This window comes from Pan troglodytes, chromosome 21 (assembly GCF_028858775.2).
Source record: "Pan troglodytes isolate AG18354 chromosome 21, NHGRI_mPanTro3-v2.0_pri, whole genome shotgun sequence".
Classification (NCBI taxonomy): domain Eukaryota; kingdom Metazoa; phylum Chordata; class Mammalia; order Primates; family Hominidae; genus Pan; species Pan troglodytes.
In genome coordinates this window covers 35936848-35963115 of record NC_072419.2, presented here as the reverse complement: position 1 = coordinate 35963115, position 26268 = coordinate 35936848, and the positions used below count along the sequence as shown (strand labels likewise).

Below are 26268 nucleotides of genomic sequence, written 5' to 3'. Positions count from 1 at the left end.
TATAGAAAACAGAAGTTTATTTCTCACTTAGTCTGGGAGGAAGCGGTTCCAGACAGCAGGCAGCTCTGTTCCTCCTAGTCAGTCAGGGACGTGTGTTCCTTTCATACCTTTGCTTTGTCTTCTCTTAGGGATATCTTTTCAGTTGCCTGGTCAAACCTGTCTCAGGCACATCTGCCCAGCTCATGAAAGACAGAACACAAAGGAGAATTTACCCAATGCCGTCAGGCTTTGAGGACATGCTCGCCTCACATTCCCCTGTGTCTACACCTGGCAACAAGACAGCTGGGAAATGGAGTGTCCAGCTGGGTGTCTCTCCACCCTCGGGCAGCAAGGAAAGAAGAGATTTTAGTGGACAATGGGCAGTCTTAATCCAGGGCTCAAACCCACACCTGAGCTGTCCTCTTCCTCTTCTCTTCCCAAAGGAAGGGAAATAAAGTCTACAGCCCAGAAAACAATGTGACCACCCATCCCCTACCCAATCAGGTCCCTGCCATTCATCCCAAGATCAGCTGTTTCCGGAAAGTGGCTTGGAAGCCTCCGTCCAGAAAGACCACCCTTCTGTCCATCTTCTTCACATGGGTGGATGTGAGAAAAGTTTCTGTCCCCACTGCCTGCCTGCCACTCCCTGTCTCAGTTTCAGCTCACGCTCTAGCCCTTTGTTCCCAGTCACCAAGAGTGACTACAAATGTGGGGGAACAGGAGGACCTGAAACAGTCATGGAAATTGAGACTGGGACACAGAAGCCATGCTCAGAGGCAGCCTAGGTGAGGGTTCTGATGCCAGGAAATCCAGCTACTACTGTGTAACCTAAAGTGGGGATTAAGCTCTCAGAACTTCAATGAACTCTTTTGGAAATAGGGATAAGAAACCCACTTGTCAGGGCTGTTGTGAACATCAAATGTGATCATGTATGTACCTAGTACATAGTATGCCTTCAATAAATGGTAAGGCAAACGGAAGGCAAATCAAATTCATGTCCATTACTCTGACCCAGCCTTTGCATAAATTCTTTTTTCTTCTCCTTCCTTGTCAATGCATGGCTCCCTCCCTCTTCTTTACTTCCTATCCTCATTCCCCTACCATCTGAACCCTGATCTGGAATCTCTTTTCTCAGGAAATCTTCCATGATTGAAAAATTCCTGCTTGGCCAATTCCCACTCCAATACTCTATCTTCACCCATCTTCCATCTACCCCATGGTCCTGGCCCAAGTTTACACGTGTCCCATCCCTCCCTTCAAAAAGCATGCATCAATGGAAGGGCTTTAAGTTTGTCATCAATCAGATCAGAGTTCAGATGCCAACTCTGCCAAGTTCTAGCTTTAGAACTTTGTCAGATCACTTAATCTCTTTGAATCTCTGTCTTCCCAACCCTCTGGTGAGGTCAAGTGTGTGTGGGCTGGTACACAAAGGATATTTAATCTCCTCTGCTCTACCCAACCTCCCCCAACTCACACTCCCAGGACTACCTCTCTACTAAAGGGAGTTATTAGACCAAGAAAGTAATTCTCCCATTACCAGATCCAACACAACCCTGCCCAGGGAAAAAGAAGTGACTTCGAGTCTATGGGTCTTGGAGGGACCACCAACCCAAGAGCTAGAGCAGAGGAAAGACTTGGATATCCCAGCTTCCAGGGTTATAGGCTCTCTCCCCAAGCCCTCACATGCAGCCCCAGTTGCAGGACTAGCTTCAGGGACAGGAGTGAAAGAGTTGATCTGATTCCAATCTTAGCCTGTAAGTAGTAGCTCACCTGTGCCTCTATTTTCAACCTTCCTAGATCAGAAGAGCAACAATATTAATGACAACTAATGCTTACACAGTGTTTCCTATGGGATGGACATTTTTCCAGGCTCTTCGTACATATAACTCATTTAATCCTGACAGCAGCCTTTGACCTAGGTACTATTAACCCCGTTTTACAGACAAGAAAACTAAAGCACAAGGGGTTAAGTAACTTGCCTAGGTCATACAACTCACATAAGGCATGACCGCGATTCAAAACCAGGCCGTCTAGCTCCAGATTCCATCCTGTTAACCACTCTGCCATAAAAAGAGCTAACATTTACTGGCAGTTTCTATGTGCCAAGCACTGTGGAAAACACATGGCATGTATTTCTTCTAATTCCAAATAACCCCCTGAGATAAGTTCTATTATTAGTATCCCTGTTTTACAGGCCAAGAAACTAAGGCAGAGAGAAAAGTTAAGCAACTTGCCCTGAGTCACACAGCTAGATATTAATAGTTTCAGAACTCCTAGCTGTTTTGCCTCAAATCCCACCTCCCCACCCCTGCTCGAAGCCCCTCCCCTTCTAGGTGGGTTGTTTAGTTCCTATCACCAGTTCTTCACAAATCTGCTTTACCCCCCACAGCCTACAACCCTTGTTCTCCAAAACTCCTGTTGACCTCCATCCCTTTCCCTTCCCACTTTCTCCCTAGTCCCTCTGCTCCCCACAAGGTCCCCCAAACCATTCTGTCTCTCTCCCTCTGCTCCCCCCACACCCTCCCACACAACTCCTGCTGAAACAGATGAATTTCACCAAAAAAGACCATCAGACTTTCCCCAAGCAGTCCCCCACTGTGCCTAATCGCACACCCCCAGGGGAGGCACCACAGTGGCTAAGCTGGAGAGCCAGAAATAAAATCCTCATTCTACTTCCCTGCCCCCTCTTCCCATCACTCATCTGGGAATCCAGGGTGAAGAAGGGAGCTAAAGTGCAGAGCATTCATTTAATATTAACAAATTGAAATGAATTCTTTTAATGCCAATTAACTTGGAGCGGCCGCTTATTAATAGTAACTTAGATTCATACTTGGGAGAAGCAGGGACGGGGGCTGGGCCAAATGTGCCCAGAATGTCAATGTGACTGGGGAACTGAAAGCGGAGGGGTGGCAGTTTTGCTTCTGCCCAGTTGGGTTCTGTTTCCCTGAGAGAAATGGACAGTCACTGGAGGCGGATCTTTGGGAAACACAAATTACTCTTGTAAGTTTGTTTTTGTTACTTCAAGGAATCTGAATAGTTTGAAGCCATGTCACACCATTTTAAGAGTTTATTTTCACAGTAATGCTAAAAAGAAGAATTTCCTCAGAGCTGGGATTTACTTCAAACTCTCTCCTAAGCCAAACCTTACTGACAAAAGGGACAAGTCCCCAGGCCAGCTCTCTACCCTTCTTTGTTCAGAGCTAGAGCCAGAGATCAACTTGGGCTTCCTCAATCCCTGCCCCTTCTACCTTAACAAAAACTAAAAGGAAGAATCAACACTGTGTGTCTCTCTGAGAAGTCTCCCCCAGGAGGTAAAAGACCCAAAGGGCTGACCCCTAAGCTAACAGCTTACATTTAAGGAAGAAAAACAATCTGCCTGCACTTTTCGTAGAATTTAGGGAAAAAATGAGAATTTAAAATTCAATTTCATGTGTCAGAGTTCTCCAGAATACAGCCAAGTGGAAAGAACTTGGTCCCAAATGAAAAAGTTGAACAGAAATTCTGCTCTCACTCTTTTTGCCAGCTTGGAGGTGAGACTGGAGGTGTCCTGAACTAGAACCAGAGCATAGGTTCTGACCCAAGAAGGACACTGTCTACTTCCCAGGCATCCCTCCTTGGCTGGGAGGAGAGGGGAGGATGAGTCCGTTGGAAGCTGAGAATTGTGGAAGCTGGGGATGGGAGTTTTGAGATGGAGGAGGCAGGAGCGTAAAGGAGGTCAGGGAAAGGCAAGTAAATCTACTAACCATTGCAGTTTATAAAATAAAAACCTTAAAAATGGTTTAACATGCAAAAGGTTAAATTTTAAAAAGAGGTCAGGTTTTAAAGAAGGTAAAATACCTCAAATTTAAACATAATAAAAATGAGGAAAATACACAAAACATTTCAAGCAAATTGTTCTTCAGAAGAGGAGAGGTTGGAATTAATCAAAAGACCTTTTTTACACACACCACCCCAAGAGTTTCCCAAACAATAAATTCATTTACAAAACAAAAAGAGGAATCAACACAAAACCTCATCCACATACAGAGAAAAATAAACTGTGGTGATTCTGTAACAGCTGAAAAACTAGTGAGGGAGGAGAAAAATGAATAAACTCTAAATCCATTAGGTGATATTTATAAATAGCAAAATTGGAGGATGGAATGGAGAAAGGAGTTGCACTTATCATTAAAGAAGTAACACATGTGAAAACATAAGGTGTAACTCATCCCCAAAGAAAAGCAAACTCTCCATAAAGTAGCAAGTATAGAAATTTATTGAAAAGGAGGAAAGTACCACTCACCCCCCCAATATAAGTGTATTAATTTGAATTAAAATTTTCTCCAAATCCGAGATAGGTTACACAAAAGAATACAAAAAGATTTTTTTCTTTCAACTAAGAGGAAAAACAAAATCCGATTTAAATTCACTAATGGGACAGGAAGGGAGGCTGTGGTTTGCAGGTGCTAGTAAACGGGGTGAGGGTTGTGAAGAGTTTGAGGGGTAGAGGACCAGCTTACCTCGCTTTGGAGCCGCGGCGGCCAACAGGAGTGGGCAAAGGACGCTGCCAGTGCCTGATTGATACGGGAAATAAGGAATAGGGGATTCGGGTGCCCCTAGACGAATGAGGAGGATGGAAAGACTGGGGGTGCCCATCTCCCCTCCTTTGCCCGCCTCCCTCCCTCCGGTACCCAGGCCTAGAGAGTTACTGAAAGTTACAAATTGCTTCCATTATTACTCATCCTGGGCGGCCTGGTCATTGGCCAGCCCCCGGCCACGTGGTCCCTCGTAGCAATCGATCAAATTTCTAGTCGCAATTCTCTGTCTGTCCCTCAGCTCTGGGGAGAAAGTGGGGACTGTGGCGTGGGGGCTGAGGTCCAGTTTGGGGCGGGGTGGGAGAGGAGTCCTTGAGTATCCTGTCCCCGGGCCAAACCCCCAGGAGTCCAGTCTTCAGGACCTCCTTGAGCCGACTTCCACCGATGGAGGGGGATCTTCAGGGCACCTGCTGGGTTCTCAGGACTCCTCTTCAGATCCTAGTTTGGACCCCTCTGGGTTAGAAAGGATGGGCTCAGCACATCTGGTGAGGCAGGCAGGTCCTCGCTGCAGCACAGAATGATCCCATGGCCCTCAAAGCGTGGTGTCAGCTGAAAGTTCATTGATCCGTGAGCCCTCTGCCTCCCTCCTCCGTTGAAAGAGCAGTGGTGTGCCCCGCTTTTAAAAGCCCTGGGGCTCCTGCAAGCGGACACCGCTTTCCAGGACAGGTGCAAACAGGGACGGTGCGAAGCTGAGGTGGAGACAATGCGATCACGCGTGGCACTGGCGTATCCCACAGCAGATGGTGTGAATGTGCGTCACCGGAGGCATATGGGGTGATGGCAAAATCAACAACGGTGTCCAGGCATGTGCCCAGTGGAAACGGGAAACAAGTGGCCTTTCCCTGAGTGCCAAGGGAACTCAAAGAAGACCTGGGAACCTGGATGGGGCCTGTGCCTCAGTCCAAGCCACATTTTGAAATGCCTGCCAGAGGAGCACACAGGTTTCTGCAACATTCACCCCACCCCGAAGCCTCCACTGCCCAGGTAGCCCTGACGCAACCTTCCCTGCACCCAGCCCCAAACACATCCCCAGGCCCAGCCCAGTTCCTTTGGTTTCCTGACATTCATTACAGCCAAAAGATTCAAGGAATCAGTCCACCTATGAGCAGAGGAGAGGATATCCCTCATTTGTGAGACAGGACGTGCAGAGGAAATGGGACACCACCTGTCCTAGAAGACAAGGCCAGTCATGATCACCTAGCGCTTATTCTAGGCAATCCACCCACCCATGAGGTGAAGCCAGGAGACCAAAGAAGCTTCCCTGTCTGAGACACGCATGGAAGCCAAGTGTTCCAGGCTTATCAGACCTGCCCAATCCAGCAGAAACAGGTTTGGAGAGAGAAAGAGTCATGTCACGGATCTCCAGAAAGTGTCTCCCTGATGGACTGGGAAGCGATCTTCGTAGAAGTTATTCAGCCAGACCAAGAGGCAACTAGGCCCCTCAGAAACAGGGGAGACAGAGCAAGAGGGAGGACAGAGCAGAGGCCAGAGCCCAGGCAGGTTACAGGACCTTGCCACTGCCACGGGCATAAGGGGAGGGGTGTGAAACACGTGACTTGTCCAGAGAGGCCAGCATTCCAGGGACAGGGATTGTTGCCGTCTCCCATTCCCGGCTTCCTCCTCAGAATTGTATCGTGGTGTGGCTTCATTGCTCAGAGAAGAGCCGTGCAGAGGTACAACCATCTTCTTGGAGGTGTGTCTGCTCCTCTCCTGCCGGACAATGAGCTGCTGTGGGGTTTTGTCCTGGGCTGGAGTGTGGTCCTCTTGATCCTAGAAAAGAGGCCGCTCAGGATGGGGATGAGACTTCAATTGCTCTGGGACTGACGCGTCTCCTCACATGATCGAGGACTTCACAAACCCAAAGTGGAACCGCCGTGAAAATGATGGACAACCGGCCAGGGGACCCAGGCAGAGACGCAGAAAGAGGCTCAACAAAGACTGGCCGATATGCAAAAGTTCGCATTTTGGCGAACAGAGCACATTCGTCCAAAGATACACACACACACGGGCATACACACACAAACACGCACACACACAGACCGACAGAGAGAGGGAAAGAAACACACAGAGGGTGAGAGACAGAGAGAGAAGAGAGAATGGGACACACACACACACACACACACACACACACACACAGTCCTACAGTGGTGGCACAGAAACACACACTCCCTGGCAACCCCTGAGGCCAACTAATAGTGGAAAATATGTATCTAAGAATACACTTGGAACAGAAATGTGAAAAACCGAAAGTAAGAGGTATTATGAAGGATCAAATATAAAATGACCCAGTGCTAAAGAGGCAACAAAGAAAACTGTAGAAGAAAATGACAAGAGGCATTGTGCCTTAATGAGTTTGTGCTACTATATAAGAAAATACACTAGGCTGGGTAATTTCTGAAGAACAGAAATGTATTTCTCACAGTTCCATAGGCTAGAAGTCCAAGATCAAGGTGCCAGCAGGATTGGTGTCTGGTGAGGGCCTCTGCATCCAAGATGGCACCTTGTGCACTGTGTCTTCAGGAGGAGATGCACTGTGTCCTCACATGGCAGAAGGCGGAAGGGCAAAACAGGGGAAGCCCACTCCTTCCAGTTGTGTAAGGATCCTACACCCATTTATGAAGACTCTCCCTTCATGACTGAATCACTACCTAAAAGCCCTACTTCCTAATCCTATGACATTGGTGATTAATTTTAGTGGGACACATTCAGAGCATAGCACCCTATATTCAATTTCTTAAAAATTATTTTGTTGTTTTGCTTTTCTGTTTTTCAAATGGCTTAAAGTGCTCAAAATTGGATTAATCATAATCCTTGGCTCATAGCACACCTTGGCTCCTATTTCATCCTTGTCTGTGCCTGAGCCTCTGTGTAAATGTATTTGAACAATATGGTAATCACTTGTGAACTTACAACACAACCAAAGAACTAGGGTTCTGACCCTAACATCTGCTCCTCCTCTGTCCTTTTTCCTGATTTTCCCCCTTCAGCCCGAGGGTAACTAATACCCTGAATTTATGTTTAGGATTCTCTTCCTTTAAAAAAAAAACAAAACATTGTTTTATTGCATACATATGATTACCCTAAATGACATATTATTTAGTTTTTAAGGGTATAATTTATTTACCCATTCTCCTATTAATTTACCCATTCTCCTATTAATGAACATTTGGCTTATTTCCAGATTTTTGCTATTATGAATGGCATTACATGAGCATTTTTTTTAATACTTCTGGTACATATGGGCAAGAGTTTCTCCAGGGCCTATGGCAGAGGAATTACTTTGCCATAACATATGAGAATGCTCAAATTTATAAGATAATCCAAATTGCTTTCCAAAGTGGTTGTTCTAATTTAAACTCTCACCTCCTGTATTAGTTTGAGATGATCTTGTTGATCCAGTCTCTCCATATATGGTGATATGGTTTGGCTGTGTCCACACCCAAATCCCAGCTTGAATTCTATCTCCCAGAATTCCCACATGTTATGGGAGGGACCCAGGGTGAGGTAATTGAACCACGGAGGCCAGTCTTTCCTGTACTATTCTCATGATAGTGAATAAGTCTCATGAGATCTGATGGGTTTATCAGGAGTTTCTGCTTTGGCTTCCTCCTCATTTTCTCTTGCTGCTGCCATGTGAGAAGTGCCTTTTACCTCCTGCCATGACTCTGAGGCCTCCCCCACCATGTGGGACTGTAAATCCAATTACAGTTCTTTTTCTTTACACCTCTTTTTCTTCTCAGACTTGGGTATGTCTTTATCAGCAGTGTGAAAACAGACTAATACAGTAAATTGATACCAGTGGAGTGGGGTGCTCCTGAAAAGATACCCAAAAATGTGCAAGTGACTTTGAAACTTGGTAACAGGCAGAGATTGGAACAGTTTGGAGGGCTCAGGAGAACACTGGAAAATGTGGGAAAATTTGGAACCTCCTAGAGACTTGCTGAATGACTTTGACAAAAGTGCTGATAGTGTTTTGAACAATAAGGTCCAGGCCGAGGTGGTCTCAGATGGAGATGAGGAACTTGTTGTGAACTGGAGCAAAGGTAACTCTCGTTATGTTTTAGCAAAGAGAATGGCAGCATTTTGCCCCTGTCCTAGAGATTTGTGGAACTTTGAACTTGAGAGTGATAATTTAGGGTATCTACTGGAAGAAATTTCTAATCAGTAAAGCATTCAAGAGGTGACTTGGGTGATGTTAAAGGCCTTCGGTTTTATAAAGGAAGCAGAGCATACAGTTTTGGAAAATTTGCAGCCTGACAATGTGACAGAGAAGAAAATCCCATTTTCTGAGGATAAATTCAAGCTGTCTGTAGAAATTTGCATAAGTAACAAGAAGCTGAATGTTAATCCCAAAAACAATGGGGAAAATGTCTACAGGACATGTCATAGGTCATCACAGAAGCCCCTCCTATGACAAGCCGGGGCCTAGGAGGATAAAATGGATTTCTGGGCTGGGCCAGGTTCACTGTCTGTGTGTAGACTAGGGCTTTGTATCTCTGTGTTTCAGCCCCTCCAGCCATGGCTGAAAGGGGACAACATAGAACCCAGGCCATGGCCTTGAGAGTGCAAGCACCAAGCCTTGGCAGCTTCCATGTTGTGTTCAGCCTGCACATGCATAGAAGTCAAGAATTGAGGTTTGGAAACCTCCACCTAGATTTCAGAGGATGTTTGAAAACACCTGGATGTCCAAGCAGAAGTTTGCTGCAGGGGTGGTGCTCTGATGGAGAACCTCTGCTAGGGCTGTGCAGAAGAGAAATGTGGGGTCAGAGCCCCTATACAGAGTCCCTACTGGGGCACTTCCTGGTGGAGCTGTGAGGAGAGGGCCACTCTCCTCCAGACCCCAGAATGGTAGATTCACTGACAGCTTGCACCATGAGCCTGGAAAAGCTGTGGACACTCAACATTAGCCCATGAAAACAGCCAGGAGGTGGGCTATACCCTGCAAAGCCACAGCGGCAGAACTACCCAAGGCTGTGGGAGCCCACGTCTTGCATCAGCATGACCTTGATGTGAAACATGGAGTCAAAGGAGATCATTTTGGAGCTTTAAAATTTGACTACCTTGCTGGATTTTGGACTTGCATGGGGCCTGTAACCCCTTTGTTTTGGCAAATTTCTCCCATTTGGAATGGCTGTATTTACAATTACCTGTACCCCCATTGTATCTAGGAAGTAACTAGCTTGATTTGGATTTTACAGGGTCATAGGCAGAAGAGACTTGCCTTGTCTCAGATGAGACTGGAAAGTGGACATTTGGGTTAATACTGAAATGATTTAAGACTTTGGGGGACTGTTGGGAAGGCATGATCGGTTTTGAAGTCTGAGGACATGAGATTTGGAGGGGCCAGGAGCAGAATAATATGGTTTGACTATGTCCCTACCCACATCTCAACTTGAATTGTATTGCTCAGGATTCCCATGTGTTCGGGGAGGGAACCAGGGGGAGGTAGTTGAATCTTTAGGGCCGGTCTTTCCCATGTTATTCTTGTGATAGTGAATAAATCTCACAAGATCTGATGGGTTTATCAGTGGTTTCATCTTTTGCTTCTTTTGCCTCCTTCTCATATTCTCTTGCCACTGCCATGTAAGAAGTGCTGTTCATCCGCCGCCATAACTCTGAGGCCTCCTCAGCCATGTGGAACCCTTAATACAATTAAGCCTCTTTTTCTTCCTTGTCTCAGGTATGTCTTTATCAGCAGTGTGAATAGGGACTAATACATTTCGTATTGTCAAACTTCTTAATATTTGTGGAGAGAATAGATGTGAAGTATCTTGTGCATTTCCCTGATTACTAATGAGGTTGAGAAAATTTTTATGTTTTGCAGGCTTTCTCTTTTGTGAAATCCCTATTAATGTATTTTCCCAATTTTCTGTTGGGTTGCTATTTTTAAAATTAATTCATAGGAGCTCCTTATACTTAGTTGATATGATATTAATCTTTTGTAGGTTTCAGTTACTGCAAATATCTTCTCTAATTTATAGTTTATCTTTTCACTTTTTTACTTTTATTTTTTAATTTCTATTTTTTGTTTTTGAGACAGAGTCTCGCTCTGTCATTCAGGCTGGAGTGCAGTGGCTCACTGCAACCTCCACCTCTCGGGTTCAGACCATTCTCGTGCCTTAGCTTCCCAAGTAGCTGGGATTACAGGTGTCTGCCACTAATACCTGGCTAATTTCTTGTATTTTTAGTAGAGATGGGGTTTCACAATGTTGGCCAGCCTGGTCTCAAACTCCTGATCTCAGGTGATGTACTGTTGGGATTACAGGCTTGAGACACTGTGCCCAGCCTATCTTTCCACTTTTTGATGTAAAAAGTTCTTAATTTTGTGATAGTCAAAATGTCTAATCTTTTTTAATGGTTAAATGGCTTTTTGTGTCTCATTCACTTACATTTTCTACTAAAAGTTTTAAAGTTTTGTTTCTGACATGTAAGTCTTTTGTCCATCTGGAATTTAATGTTTGTATATAGAGTGAAGTAGGAATATAATTTCATTTTGTTTCTTATATCAATAACCATTATTTTTCTATTCTATTTATTGAAAAGTCCTTTCTTTCCTTGCTGATCTGCCATGTCACCTACATCACATATCGAAGATTAAATTTGTGGAGATTTGCTTGGGAACTCTCTATTCTGTTTCATTAGTCAGTGTTTCAGTGAGGACCACACTGTCTTAATTGCTGTAGCTTTAAAAAATCCTGATATTTGGCAGGACAAATCTTTCCTTTTCTTCAATGTCTTTGATATTCTTGGCCCCTTCCCTTTTCCATATATATATATATATATATATACACATATATATAAATATGGAAATTATATATATTATATACTTATATGTGTATATATATATATATATATAGAGAGAGAGAGAGAGAGAGAGAGAGAGAGACAGGCAGAGGTCTCACTTTGTTGCCCAGGCTTGAGGACAGTGGTGCAATCATAGCTCACTTCAGACTTGAACTCCTGGGCTCAAGAACTCCTCCTACCTCAGCCTCCCAAGTAACTGGGACTCTAAGGCATGCACCACCATATCCAGCTAATTTTTTTAAAAAGTTGTTTTTTGCAATGATGGGGATCTTGCTATGCTGCCCAGGCTGGTCTCAAACTTTTGGCCTCAAGCAATCCTCCCACCTCAGGCTCCCAAAGTGCTGGGATCACAAGAGTGAGCCACCACACCTGGCTTCATTTTCCATATTTTAAGACCATTTTTAAAAAGCTGCTCAAGACTGCTTTTTTCTCTTAGCGTTACTTGCAACCCCCTTACTTAGCCTTGGAAATACTGTTAGTGAAGAAAATCTAAAGAGTCAAAAAATAAAATATTCTTTCTTTTCTTCCAATTGCAAAAGAGCAGACACCCTCCTGAATCATAAAGCTAGTTCTGATAAATTGGTGAACTGAGAGCATACACAGTATTATTAATTCTGTTCTAATTTCTGCTTCACTGTGGAGTGTCTTCAGAGTCTTAAAAGATTATTGCTATGAAATATTCTTATACATGTAACACAAAACCTCTACAATTCTGCAGTTGTATTTGGCTGTCTTACCTAATACTCAGTTGCTTTGCTTCATAATATTTAAATAGACACCTCTAATTTCCAAAAGGCATAAATACTAGTATAGATTTTTAGTTAAGCCCGAAGAAAGTAGACTTTCTTTACTAACATATCTTACATGTAAAAGTTTAATAAATCTCCCTTCTTCTTTTCTTTTGCATCATAACAACCACTGAAAATAGTATTTCTATAGCAGTTGGGGGTAAATGGACAATGACTTTTGTGGCCAGAGGTGAATGGCCCAGGGGCTCCTGCACTCCAGGTCCCACTGAGCCTGCCACACAGCTGAGGGCATCGGTATTTCCACACACCTATAGTGCATGCTGTCCCAGAACACAGATCAGATGCTCTCCTATATTCAAATGGGGAGCTGAGAGTATTGTCATTGTAATTAAATTAATAAATACATATTTATACACTGTTAAAATCTGGTTGGCTTTGTGCCCCTTCACAAAACAAATTGCGTAAATGAAACCACAGAGTTAATATAATTGAGTACATGTGCTTCTATGAGATGATCTTTTAAGTGGAATTAGAATCTAATTTGAAATGTCAATTAAAAGTTTAAATATTCAACTCAATTACATTTAGATTTTTGTTTTGTTTTGTTTTGAGATGGAGTTTAGCTCTTGTCACCCAGACTGAAGTGCAATGGAAAAATCTCAGCTCACTGCAAGCACCTTCTCCTGGGTTCAAGCGATTCTCCTGCCTCAACTTCCTGAGTAGCTGGGATTACAGGTGCCTGCCACCACACCTGGCTAATTTTTGTATTTTCAGTAGAGATGGGGTTTCACCATGTTGGCTAGGCTGGTCTTGAACTCCTGACCTCAGGGGATCCACCCACCTCGGCCTCCCAAACTGCTGGGATTTTGGGCATGAGCCACCACGCTCGGGCTTTTTAGATTACTTTATTTTAGTTACTTATTTTTATGACTTTATTGTTATAAAAATGCTAATTTTAAAAAATCAATCAATATAACAAAGAACACAGAAGATGATCAACAAGCATTCCCACCTCTGTGATCTAGAAATAACTGTCATCAATCCAAAAGCTTACACATGGCGGATCCCTTCACACCAGTTCACAGTACAAAGTAACTCCTTGCTTGTAGAAAACATTATTATTATCATTATTATTTTTGAGATGGAATTTGACTCTTGTAGCCCAGACTGGAGTGCGATGGTGTGATCTTGGCTCACTGCAACCTCTACCTCTCAGGTTCAAAGGATTCTCCTGCCTCAGCCTCCCAAGCAGCTGGGATTACCAGCGCACACCACGTTGGCCTGCTAATGTTTAGTATTTTTGTAGAGACGGGGATTCACCATGTTGGCCAGGCTGGTCTCGAACTCCTGACCTCAGGTGATCCACTTGCCTCAACCTTCCAAAGTGTTGGGATTACAGGCAGGAGCCACCACACCCAGACTAGAAAACATTATTCAATAGCAAACATTAGCAGTATGCTTGGGGGTTTTAGGATTGATTATTTTCAAATCTCTAGAAAAGCTCAATGCATTACCTTAGGCTATAATCTCAGGGTAGAGTCTCATCTGTTAATGGGGGGCTGGTCTAAGGGTCCTTCCAGCTCTCAGTTTCCCATGTTGAACTGCTCCCTGTCACCCACCATCCTCGGTTTTGTTTGTTTTTACAGAGACGAGGTTTCACTATATTGCCCAGGCTGGTCTTGAACTGCTGGCCTTAAGCAATCCTCCTGCCTTGGCCTCCCAAAGTGCTGGAGTTACAGATGTGAGCCTCTGTGCTCAGCCCATCCTTGGCTGTTCAAGTGTAGAGGTAAGTAGTAGATGCCAAGTTTACCTCCAGGTCAGAAGGGGCTGATGCCCCAGGGCAGAATCATAACCCTAACCAGGCCTCCCACTGCATGAAGACATTATGTTCTGAAGCTTAAACCTGGACAAAGGTCTGACCAGTAGCACTGTGTTCATGAATATCAGGTCAAAAATTTAAAACTGGGACTATCCAGAAGAACCTGGTAGCTGTAGGTGCAGTCCACAGTCCAATGGTCAGCCTTGATAACAAGCCACCTGTACTTTCTTTTTATCATGGAGTCTATGATGTAAAAATTGATGACACTTTCTTGCTTCTGGTGTGCTTCCCTTTCTTCTTCATTTTCCATAAGTAGTTTCCTCCATCCCGCCTCCCAACAGGCCACAGTCAATTCAGGACATTTTAACCATGAAAATGAGTCTCCATAACACGAATTTAGAGGCCAGACAGGGTGGATCACGCCAGCAATCCCAGCATTCTGTGAGGCTGAAGTGGAGGAATGGCTTGAGCTTAGGAGCTTCAGATCAGCCTGGGCAACATGGTGAAACCCTGTCTCTAAAATAATTAAATAAATAAATAAAAATAAGCCATGTATGGTGGTGCATGCTACTAGTCCCAGCTACTCAGGAGGCTGAGGTGGGAGGATTGTGGGGCCAAGGAGGTCAAGTATGGAGTGGGCCAAGATCATGCCACTGCAATGCAGCCTGGGTAATGGAGTGAGACCTTATATCAAGAAAAAGAAAAAGATTTAAAGGACAGGCTGACTTCTTGTTACAAGCCAATGCTCATTTGCTATTCCATAAATCCTAGGGCACCTCTTAAGAATTATGCTAAATCTACACTACCCCTGCTCTATAAATGGAACAACAACACTTGGATGATATCAGAGCTGTTTACTGCATGGGTTACTGAGTATTTTAATCCCACTGTTGAGACCTACAGCTCAGAAAAAAAAGATTCACTTCAAATACTTCAGCTTTTTGACAATGTACTTGGTGACTAAAGAGTTCTAATGGAGATGTACAGGGAAACACATGCTGGTTTCATGCCTGCCAACACAACATCTATTCTGTAGTCCATGGATTGAGGCATCATTTTGACTTTCAAGTTTTATTATTTGAGAAATATATTCGTCCAGGGAACGAATCTCCTCACAACATACCTAAGAAAGAGATATATGTACAGAAAACGAAGCACAGTAAAATATCACTTCATTACCATCGGAGATTTTCCCCAAACACAGAGAAAGCTCTACAGAGCTGAGCTTAAGCCAGAACTCTGTTATTTACTTGGTCTAATGCCAAAACAGGCCAGAGACCCCTTTCACCTACTTCTCTTTAATCCCAAACCCACGTCTCGCTTTGATCTAAGAAAGAGCCAAATGCCCAGGAGGCGCCAGGGTAGAGAAAAGCAGCCAGCCAGAGAGTGGCCTCCATGCCAGGGGAGTGTGTCTGAGCTTTGTTTTATTTTTCTTATTTGTCTGTAGTTGTGTGATTGGTAGAAGAGAGTAGATATGAAGTCTACTGACACAGGATTGGTCTTCAGGCATGTCTTACCAAGCATTTGGGGGAACAGAAGGGTTCCACAAATAAGAGAGCAATGATCAGACTTTCTTCTAAAAGGAGCAGCCACAAGCTACCTTAACTCTCCAACTTGCCCATTAATCTTCACCTAGAGTTAGGAAGATTTCACCATTAGCTGTGGCCCATAAAAGATCCTTAAGCTTGACCAACCACAGAGGTCCATCTCCTTGAGGAGGAAGTGAAAGGGGTATGGACAGAAGCTGTGAGCTTTCTGTCCTCCACAGGCCCCCAGCTGTATCTTCTACTTCTTGTACAAGATTGTCTCCAAATGATGTTTTCTGGCTGACAATGCCACAGAACTGATCCTTATCTCACTATGGAAATGAAAGATTTCAAAGAATTTGTTGCCTGAAATATGGTGCCCTAATCACATATTAATAAAGCTGCTATGCAGAAAGAAGGCAGATTTCAAAAGAAAGGCTGTTAGCATCCTCAGGGACCTAAAAAGTACATATTGTAGAACAATGGCAAATAGATCTTGGAATCAGGTAGACTTTAATTCAAACCCCAGCTATGCCACTTATTAACTTATGTGACATAGGGAAAGCCTCTCAAATTTAGATTTGCAAAATCAGTATAATATAAGTAGCCAACAAATAGGGTTTAATGGAGGTAATAATGAAGGTGATTAAGATGATAAAATTAAATAGTGAATATAAAGTGCTTAGCATTTAATAAATTTATTGTATGATTTCAAAGCACATGCTTTTACCTACAGTGCTATAAAGCTGCTTGCAATAGTCAAAGCTAATAGAAGCTCTTGTCAGAGCTAATAGAAGCCTTGTATATGTAATTATTTAAGAATTCTGTAAATATAAACAATAGGGTAGGAATGAGAAAATCTTTAGAGGAAATATTCAAGTATATTTGATTTCTAGCAAATCCAGATAGACAGTTTTGGCAACAACCAAGTCATAATTTTAAGTCTTGTTATAGGAGCTAGAATTTTATTCAAGGGACAACTGATTTGATTAGATTAGATGCTGTGCACTGCATGTTTGCATCAACAAATGCACATGTTGAAACTCTAACAATAGAATGGCATTAGAAGGAGGACCTTTGGGAAGTAATTTGGTTTTGATGAGGTTGGAGTTCCCACAATGGGGTTAGCATCCTAATAAGAAGAGCAGGAGACTAGAGCCCTCTTCTCTCAGCCATGTGAAGATACAACAAGAACACCTGCAAACCAGTAAGAGGGCCTTCACCAGACACTGGCTCTGCTGGTCCAGATTTTAATCGTTGAATTCCCACAACTGTGAGAAACAAGTTTATGCTGTTTAAGCCACTCAGTCTACAGTTGTTTGTAGCAGCAGCCTGAGCAGACAAAGACATAGGGTTCCTTTTATTTTCAGAATTCGGTTTAGCTGTAATCACCTACCATCCTGAGATGCTGTTTCTTCCCTCTTCCCTTGAAATATAAGCTCTGGGACTATAGCTTCATGGACAAATTCTGAAGAATTTGTCTCTGCTCTTGTGGGATGCTAACCTAACCAATCAAAGAATGTTTGCTCAATGGAATGAAACATCTTAATGCAGCTCACCAGCCAATATCTGCAGAGCACACCTCATGGGTTCTGGCTGGCTTGGATTTCTGAGACTACTTCATCCTACTCATCAGACTGTGGACTCAGATTCAGCCAGGAGGCCCAGATTCTAGCGTCAGTTTTGCCCTTGGGATACAAATGCACGTCCTGCTTCACTGAACATGAAACCCTGAATATTTGGCCATTACTCTGGCAATTGTCCTCTCTCCCTGTGCCAATTGCCAATCAACCCAACTCCCAGGCAGCCTTGGCAGTTATGTCTGCTTGGCCTGCTGTAGCAGCCAATGACTTAGTAAAAGTCAGAACATAGATCTGCTAGCTCCCAGTCCAGGATTTCCCCATAACTCGTCCATGTATATATTAAACAACTAGGCTTGCTTTTAAAATTCTTTTTCATTTAGCCTCTTCTTAGAACTTATCATTTTGAGAATCCTGACCTGCCAATATTCCATAACCTTTCTGAAAGTGACAAAGCAAATACGATGCATGCACACTGCTAACTGCAGCTGATTTCATTTTCCATCATCTATAAAGCACATAAGGTAATTTCTAAACCAGCAGTAAGATCTATTTATAAAGAATGCTGATTTGTTTTCTGCATTTTCCAACACAAAGCTTCAATTTATTTCCTTACCATAAAAAAATTACTTTTTGAAACAATCATAGTTAGTATATTTTATAAATGTTTTAATTTTTGTAAAGTCCAACTTGCAAATTGGAGTGTAAATAGCTTTCTTAAAATGGAAGGAACTGTGTTAGACCCACTATGCTGATTGATGATTTTACTGTGCTTCAAAGCAGACGATTTCACAGTCATTGGGTATATAATGTAATGAGTTTTTATAAAGCAATTCATATCATTAAAAATATAATTATAATAAATAAAATTATAGGGAAAAGGAAATCTTCATTCTGACAATGCCAATTTTTTAACTAACTCATTGCTAAAAGATTATGTTTCTACATGAAAAATTTTACACATTTTTTCTATGAAATAAACCTGATAACACCTTGAAAACTTAATAGTTATGGGAAAGGAACTACTGTGATTTATTTTAGAGAATGTCGTGTTCTTGATGTTCTCAAGTGAGCTGTCTCATGTTATTAGAAGGGAAACAGCAGCACCTTGTGGACAAAAAAAGAAAGTGAATGAATTTTTAGGACCCAGTGCAGTGGTTCAGGCCTGTAATCCCAGCACTTTGGGACACCTGGGCGGAGGGTAACTTGAGCCCAAGAGTTCAAGACCAGCCTGGACAGCACACTGACACGCGGATCTTTACCAAAAATTGAAAAATTCTCTGGGCTTCGTGGCTCATACCTCAGGAGCCAGCTACTTGGAAGGCTGAGGTGGGAGGATTGCTTAAGCCCAGTAGGTCAAGGCTGCAGTGAGTGTGATCATACCACTGCATTCCAGCCTGGGTGACACAGCAAGATCCTATTTCAAAAAAATTATATTTATGTAGCACTTTCTACAAGGAATATAACATCATGTTTGTATTTAAATGACATCAGGACCAGCATGGTGGCTTACACCTGTAATCTCAGCTCCTCAGATGGCGGAAGGCAGGAGGATCGCTTGAGGCCAAGAGTCGGAAAACCAGCCTGGGCAGCATAATGAAACCCCCATTTCTACAAAAATAATAATAGTAATCAAAAGCTAGGCGTGCTGACACACACCTGCAGACCTAGCTACTGTGGAGGCTGAGTGGAAGGATCACTTTGAGCCCAGGAGTTTGATTGTATTGTGTATTGTGAGCTACGATCGAGCCACTCCACTCCAGACAACATGGCAAGACCCAGTCTCTAAACAAAATAAAGGGACATCAGAGCATTATTTATAGAGATTTATAAATGATCCCAAAATGTCTTCAGGGAGATAAATCATCTAAATATAGCTATATCGACTCTTCCTAAATTCCAAATTTGGGTGGGAAAAATAAATGAGATAGAAGACTTCTTGAAATGTATCAAGACTCAGGAAGACAAAACAAAAACTTTCATTAGGCAGTATCAAGAATGTTCATTAATGCTATTTCTAATTTGTGATACGATCATCTAAAGAGGAAATCCCAGCAACAAGAGGCCAAAGGAAAGGGAAAAGAAATGAAAACAAGGACCATACTTTCTCCACATCCAACCTCTTCTCTACCACCTCTCAGCAAGACCTCCCACAGCCAATCACTGCTTTCTCTTGCGGACTTACCCTCTACTCTGTGAACACATGAGCCAGAGAACCCTGAGAAGTCCCTGAGTCCCCTCCAGGGGCTCTGCAAGGGCAAAAGTCTTTTCATAAAAATACACAGGTTTTGTTTACCTTTTCCACTTTAATTCTCTCACAAGTATAATTGGAGTTTCCCAGAGGCTACCTGACGTGGGATGTCACAAGAAATTAAACATAGAAGCAGAAAGGAGAACCAAGTTTTCTTCTATTAAACCAGACATTAAAGACATACCTAAAAATATAAAACAATGTCACTGTTCTCACCAACTTTACTGCTTAAAAATGATAATTTTAAGTAAAAATGTGATTTACGTAAACATATAAGTATATTATATTCTTAATTTCTCAGTTTTAATGTTTAATATGATAAATATAGATAGACATAATCCAAATAAATAAAAGGTCTTTGGGGTCCTCAATAACTCTTAAAAATGTTAAGTGTTCCTGAAACCAAAAAGTTTACGGACTGATGCGTTAAAGCTCATACCCTTTGATGTAGCTTCCACCCAGGTCATTTCTTAAACACTTGATCAATCATTTCCCATGTCCCTCACCCTATACTTGTTGCAAAATTCCATTTTCCTACTGCAGCCCTCCCTGTCATGAGAAAGTTCCCAGGTTGTAGACATGATTTACTAAATCTTTCTTAACAGCTTTATCATAATAACATGACATATACAAATTGTATAAATTTAAGGTAACTTAATGTTTTGATATTTCTATACTTTTTGAAAGGATCACCATGATCAAGCAAATTAGCATATTATCTCTACATATTTACCATTGTGTGTGTGTTGACAGTAATTAATTTATGATCTAGTCCTTTAGCAGAACACAAGAATATGATACAGTGTAGTTCCACGTTGTGCATTATATCTCCAGAAATTATTATAACTTGAACATTGCACAATTTAATTAACATCACCCCATTTCCCCTCCCTGAGCCCCTGGCAACCACTGTCCTAGTCTCCGTTTTTAAGAATTTGACTGTTGTAGATTCCACAGGTAAGTGAGATCATGAAGTAGTTGTCTCTGTGTCTTGCATTTTTGCTTGGCGCAATATCTTCCAGCTCCATCCATGTTTTCACAAATAGAAGGATTTCCTTCTTTTTTAAGGTTGTATAATATTTCATTTTATGTATACACGTCACATTTTCTTTACCCATTCATCTGTTCCTCTGCCAAAGGACATTTAGGTTATTTTCATATTTTGGTCATTGTGTGTCATGCTGCAATGAACGGGATGACAGACACCTCCCTAAGACTCTTATGTCAATTTCACTGGACATATATCCAGAAGTGAAATTGTTGGATTATGTGGTAGTTCTTTTTTTTTATTTTTGAAACCGGGTCCCACTCTGTCATCCAGGGTAAAGTCCAGTGGCAAGATCATAGCTCATTGCAGCCTTGAACTCCTGGGCTCAAGCGATCCTCCTACCTCAGCCTCCTGAGTAGCTGGGACTACAGGTGTACAACACCATGTCTGGCTAATTTTAATTTTTTTTCTGAGATGGGGTCTTGCTATGTTACCTAGGCTGGTCTGGAGCTCCTGGCCTCCTGCCTTGGCTTCCCCAAATCCTGGGATTACAGGTGTGAGCCATCACACCAGGCTAGTGCTATTTTCAATTTTTTTTGGAGGAACCTCGATACTGTTTTCTGTGTTTTACTAATTTGCATTCCCATCAATAGTGTATAATGGTTTCCTTTTCTCCACATTCTTACCAACACTTATCTCTTCTCTTTTTGATAATAGCCATTTTAACAGGTGTGACATGATATCTCATTGTGGTTTTGATTTGCATTACTCTGAAGTTTAGAGATGTTGAGCACATTTTCTTATACCTGTTAGCCATTTGAATTTCTTCTTTGGAGATGTATTTATTTAGGTTCTTTGCCTTAAAATAAAATTAGGTTATTTATAATTTTGGAATTGTTGTGTGTGTGTCCTTCTTATTTTTTGAACTCCTTATAAGAGATATGGTTTACAAACATTTTCCCCATTTCATAGGTGGCCTTATCATTTCACTAGTTGTTTTCTTTGCTGTGCAGAAGCTTTTTAGTTCGATGTAATTCATTTATCTATTTTGCCTTTGTTGCCTGTGCTTTTGGAATCATATCTAAACAAATTATTGCCAAGACCAATGTCAAGAATGTTTTCTCCTGTCTTCTTCCAGGAGTTTTGTGGTTTCAGTGATTACATTTAAACGTTTGATCCATTTTGAGTTAATTTTTACATAAGGCGTGAGCTAGGGGTCCGATTTCATTCTGTTACATGTAGACATCCAGCTTTCCTAACACCATTTGGTCAAGAGCATATCCTCTGCCTATCCTCTGCATATCCTCTGCCTGATCAATGGTTGCAAATGTGTGAGTTATGCCTAGGTTCTCTATTTTGTTTCACTGGTTTATGTGTCTGTTTTTATGCCAGTACCACAGTGTTTTTCTTTCTACAGCTTTGTAATTTAATTTGAAGTCAGGAACTGTGATACTGTAGCTTTGTTCTTGCTCAAAATAGCTACAGCCACTCAGGGATTTTTGTGATTCTATATGAATTTTAGGATCTTTTTTTTCTATTTCTGTGAGAGTACAATTGGGATTTTGATATGGATTACATTAAATGTGTAGATTGCTTTGAGTAATATGGACACTTTAATAATACAATACTAACTCTTTCAATCCATGGGTTGTCTTTCAATTTACTTTGGTTTAAATTTCTGTCATCAATCTTTTATAATTTGTAGTGTTTAAGTCTTTCACTTCTTTGGTCAGTTAGTTCCAAAGTAGTTTATTTGACACTGTTTTTTAAATTTCCCTTTCAGACAATTCATTGTTAGTGTTTAGAAATAGCAATGATTTTTGTATGTCAATTGTGTATCCTACAACTTTAGTATATTTATTATATAGTCAGTCCTTCATATCAATGGGTTCTGCAACCATGAACTCAATCAACCATGAACCTAACTTGTACATATTTTCCATCTGTGGTGTTTTGAATCCACAGATGTGGACCCATGGATACATAGGGCCAACTGTACACGATTTTATGTGAGGGAGTTGATCATCACAGATTTTGTTATCTGAGGGGGTCCTGAAACAAATCCCCAGCAGATATGAAAGAATGACTGTATTATTTCTAACCATTTTCTGTGGAGTCTTTAGAGTTTTTAATGTATAATAATCATGTCTTCTGTTAACAGAGGTAACTATATCCTTCCTTTCAATTTTGATGCCTTTTTTTTCTCTTGCCTGATTGCTCTGGCTAGGACTTCCAGTACTATGTTGAATAGGAGTGATGAGAGTAGACATCCTTGTCTTGTTCCAGATATTAAAGAAAAAGCTTTCAGTTTTTCCCCAGTGATTATAATATTAGATATAGGTTTTTCATATACAGCCTTTATAGTGTTGAGGTAAGTTTCTTGTATACTTATTTTGTTGAGAGTTTTATCATGAAAGTATATTAAATTTTGTCAAATGTGTTTTCTGCATCTATTGGAATGTTATTTTTGTCTTTCATTCTGCTAATGTGGTATATCACATTATTAATTTTTACACATTGAAACATCCTTGTATCCCATACATAAATTCCAATTGGTCATGGTGTATGACCTTTTCAATGTGCTTTTGAATTCAGTTTGCTAGTTTGTATTTTATTGAGAATTTTTGCATCTATATTCATTAAGGATACTGGTCTGTAATTATTTTTTATTGTGTTGTCTTCATCTAGCTTTTAAATCATGGTAACATCGGCCTCATGAACTGAGTTTGAGAGTATTCTCTCTTCTATTTTTTCTGAAGAGTTTAAGAAGTTTTGGTGTTAGTTCTTTTTGAATGTTTGGTAGAAGTTGTCCATGAAAGCGTCTGCACCTGGGCTTTTCTTTGTTGGGAAATTTTTGATTACTGATTAAATCTCTTTGCTTGCTTTTGGTCTGTTCTATTTCTTTTTTGTTCCACCTTGGTAGATTGCATCTTTCTAAGAATTTATCCATTTCTTCTAGGTTATCCAATTTATTGGCATATAATTGCTTAATTGTCCTTTATAATCATTTGTATTCCTGCACATTTGTTATGATGTCTCCATTTTCATTTCTGATTATATTTACTTGAGTTTCTCTTTTTTTCTTAGTGTAGCTAAGGGTTTGTTATTTTTGTTTGTATTTCCAAAAATTCAACTCTAGTTTTGTTGATTTTTCTATTGTTTTTTATTTTATAGTTATTTTATTTATATTCTAATCTTTATTATTTACTTCATTATGCTAACTTTGGGTTTAGTTAGTTTTTCTTTTTCTAATTGTTTATTTGTAAAGTTAGGTTGTTCGAGTGAGATCTTTCTTATTTTTTAATGTAGGCATTTATCACTGTAACATTTCCCTCTTAGCACTTCTTTTGCTGCATCCTGTAAGTTTTGTTGAGTTGTATGTTCATTTTTGTTTGTCTCAAGATATTTTTAAAATTCCCTTTTGATTTCTTCTTTTACCCAATGGTTGTTCAAGAGTGTGTTGTTTAGTTTCTGCATTTTTGTAAATGTTTCTGTTTTCTTTGTTATTGAATTCTAATTTTATTCCATTGTGGTCTGAGAAGATACTTGGCATTATATCAAACTTCTTAAATTTGTAGGATGCCTTGTGACCTAAGATTTGATCTATCTCAGAGAATATTCTGTGTTCACTTGAGAAGAATATATATTCTGCTGCTGTTGGATGGAAAGTTCTGTATATGTCAGTGTTTAATCTACTGTGTTGTTCAAGTCAGCTGTTTCCTCTTTTTTTATTCCTGCCTAGATGTTCTATCCATTATTGAATTTGGGGTACTGTAGTTGCCTACTATTATTTTAGTGTTACTGATTTCTCCCCTTATCTTTGTTGATATTAACTTTGTATATTTAGGTGTTCTAATGTTGGGTGGATATATATTTACAATCTTCCCATTGAAGTGAACTTTTATCATTATATAATGACCTTCTTAGTCTCTAGTGACAGTTTTTGATTTCAAGTCTATTTTTTCTGATCTAAGTATAGATACCGTTGCTCTTTTTTGGTTACCATTTGCATAGAGTATCTTTTCCCATCCCTTCACTTTGAGCCTCTATGTATCTTTATATCTAAAGTGACTCCCTTATAAATATGTACTGATGAGTATCTTTTATGCATTGTTGCACTCTATGTCTTTTAATTAGATAGTTTAATCCTTTCACATTTAAAGTCATTGTTGATAGGTAAGGAGTAACTTGCATTTTGTTAATTGTTTTTCATATGTTTTGCAGTTCTTTTTTTTTTTTTTTTTTCCTCTCTTGCTGTTTTCTTAGTTTGGTTATTTCTTGTAGTGGTTTGGTTTCATTTATTTTTCTTCACATTTTGTGTATCTCCTATAAGTTTTTAATTTGTGGTTGCAAATTTACATCTTCTATAAAAAGCTGTCTTAATGTTATCAGCTTTTTTGGAATCATTTTCTTTCTCTTCCTTCTTCAGATATATTTGCAAATACTCTGTTGTTCAAGACACGAGTAAATAGGGCTCTGGTTAGAAATTTATCAATACAAAAAAAAAAGATCCTCTGAGTCTTTTGATAAGTTAGAAAATAATGATAGACTGCGGTAGAATGTCATGTATTTCAAGTTCTGTCATCTATGTTACTCTGCAATATATTTTCTGTGTGTATTAGTCAATGTTATATATTTATAAGGTAAATCCATAAAGCATACATTCTAGAATGCCCTAACTTAGGTCCTTAAGAGATATGCTCCTTATAGCCTTCCTGGCACTCCTGAAGTGTTAAATATTTCCATTGAAGAAGGTTGCATATGGCTTCTGAGATGAAGTCTAGACAGGTTAGGATTATTTTTTGCTCCTTTTGCCCACACAGCACCCACTGTCCCCTCCCTTTGTTATTAGCCATTATCTGATACCCTAGATGAAGCCACCTTCTGTCCTTCAGTTTTCGCGTGGGGGCTGATTTCACCCCCAGTTTCAGGAATAAGCACAGGACAGCTACTAACAAGTATGTTGTTCGCTCAAGGAAGAAACCCAGCTAAGGGAGAAAGGGGGGTTGAAATCCAGCCTGCACGCTCTTCTCCAAGCAACATGCACCGATACAGGGCTGCATCTAACTGGAGAAAGGGGAGCCATTTTCTAATACTTGCAAAACACTGTGTGGACAGTGGAAACCCTGTATGAGCTCGTGACACAGGCCTGGCCAATGAATAGACTTCTAATCCTGGCACAGATGAAAGTAGAGATGGACATGAAATCCAAGCCTCACACCCAAAGTCAATCTCTAGTCTCTTATTGAAACTATTAGAAGTGTTTCTGTTTTTGCTTTATTCTGGGGCTATGGAACTAAGGAAATGTAAACTGGAGGAGTGATGATGGCCACATTGCAGCACAAAGGGAAAACTTGTCTGAGAATAAAATCAATGGGGAAGGAAAAAGCAAGGAAGAGGAGAGGAGCCAAGTCCTGAGTCCCTACGTTCAGCCATTCTGAAGCTATACCCTGGATTTTTCCATTATACGAGTCCACAAATTAATATATATTTTTTGGCTTAGACCAGTTTGAGTTTGAATTCTATTATTTATAACCAAAGGAGTCCTACCATATTATCTTAGCCGGATTTTCATAAACACGGTATACGTTGATGAACAAACTTCCTAAATGTTTCAAGTTCACTCCAAAGAGTGAGGGGAAAAAAGAAAGAAGAGGAAGAAAATGGTTACTTATCATCCACAGTAGTCAAGGTTGCTGCAGAAGCATCAAGCAAAAGCAGCAGAAGTTAGCTTTGTACTCCCACAAACCCTGCTCTGAAGTACTCCACCTAGTGGCCCACAGCAGAAGCTGCATTTCTAAAATCTTTAAAAAGACAGAAAAGGAATCACCACTTACCCTGGGAACCCTAACACGGGAGAAGGCCACATAGGAATATGTCCCATTGGTTTGAGGTCGATAAGTCCATTTTCAAAGCTTTAGTAATTCCAGAAACAAGAACATATTTATTTTGCTTTGATCACACAATGCCTAGTTATATTAAAAGTAAGGAGAAATTC

The 26268-nt window shown here is 40.9% G+C and overlaps 1 long non-coding RNA gene across 1 annotated transcript; it reads right to left on the bottom strand.

Annotated features, from left to right (window-relative positions):
• LOC134809206 (uncharacterized) lies at positions 1–26268 on the bottom strand. The gene is made up of 3 exons (XR_010154324.1): positions 26108–26268; positions 19328–19466; positions 1–179 (listed from the first exon to the last, which is right to left on the bottom strand). It is a non-coding gene; the product is annotated as an uncharacterized LOC134809206 (long non-coding RNA).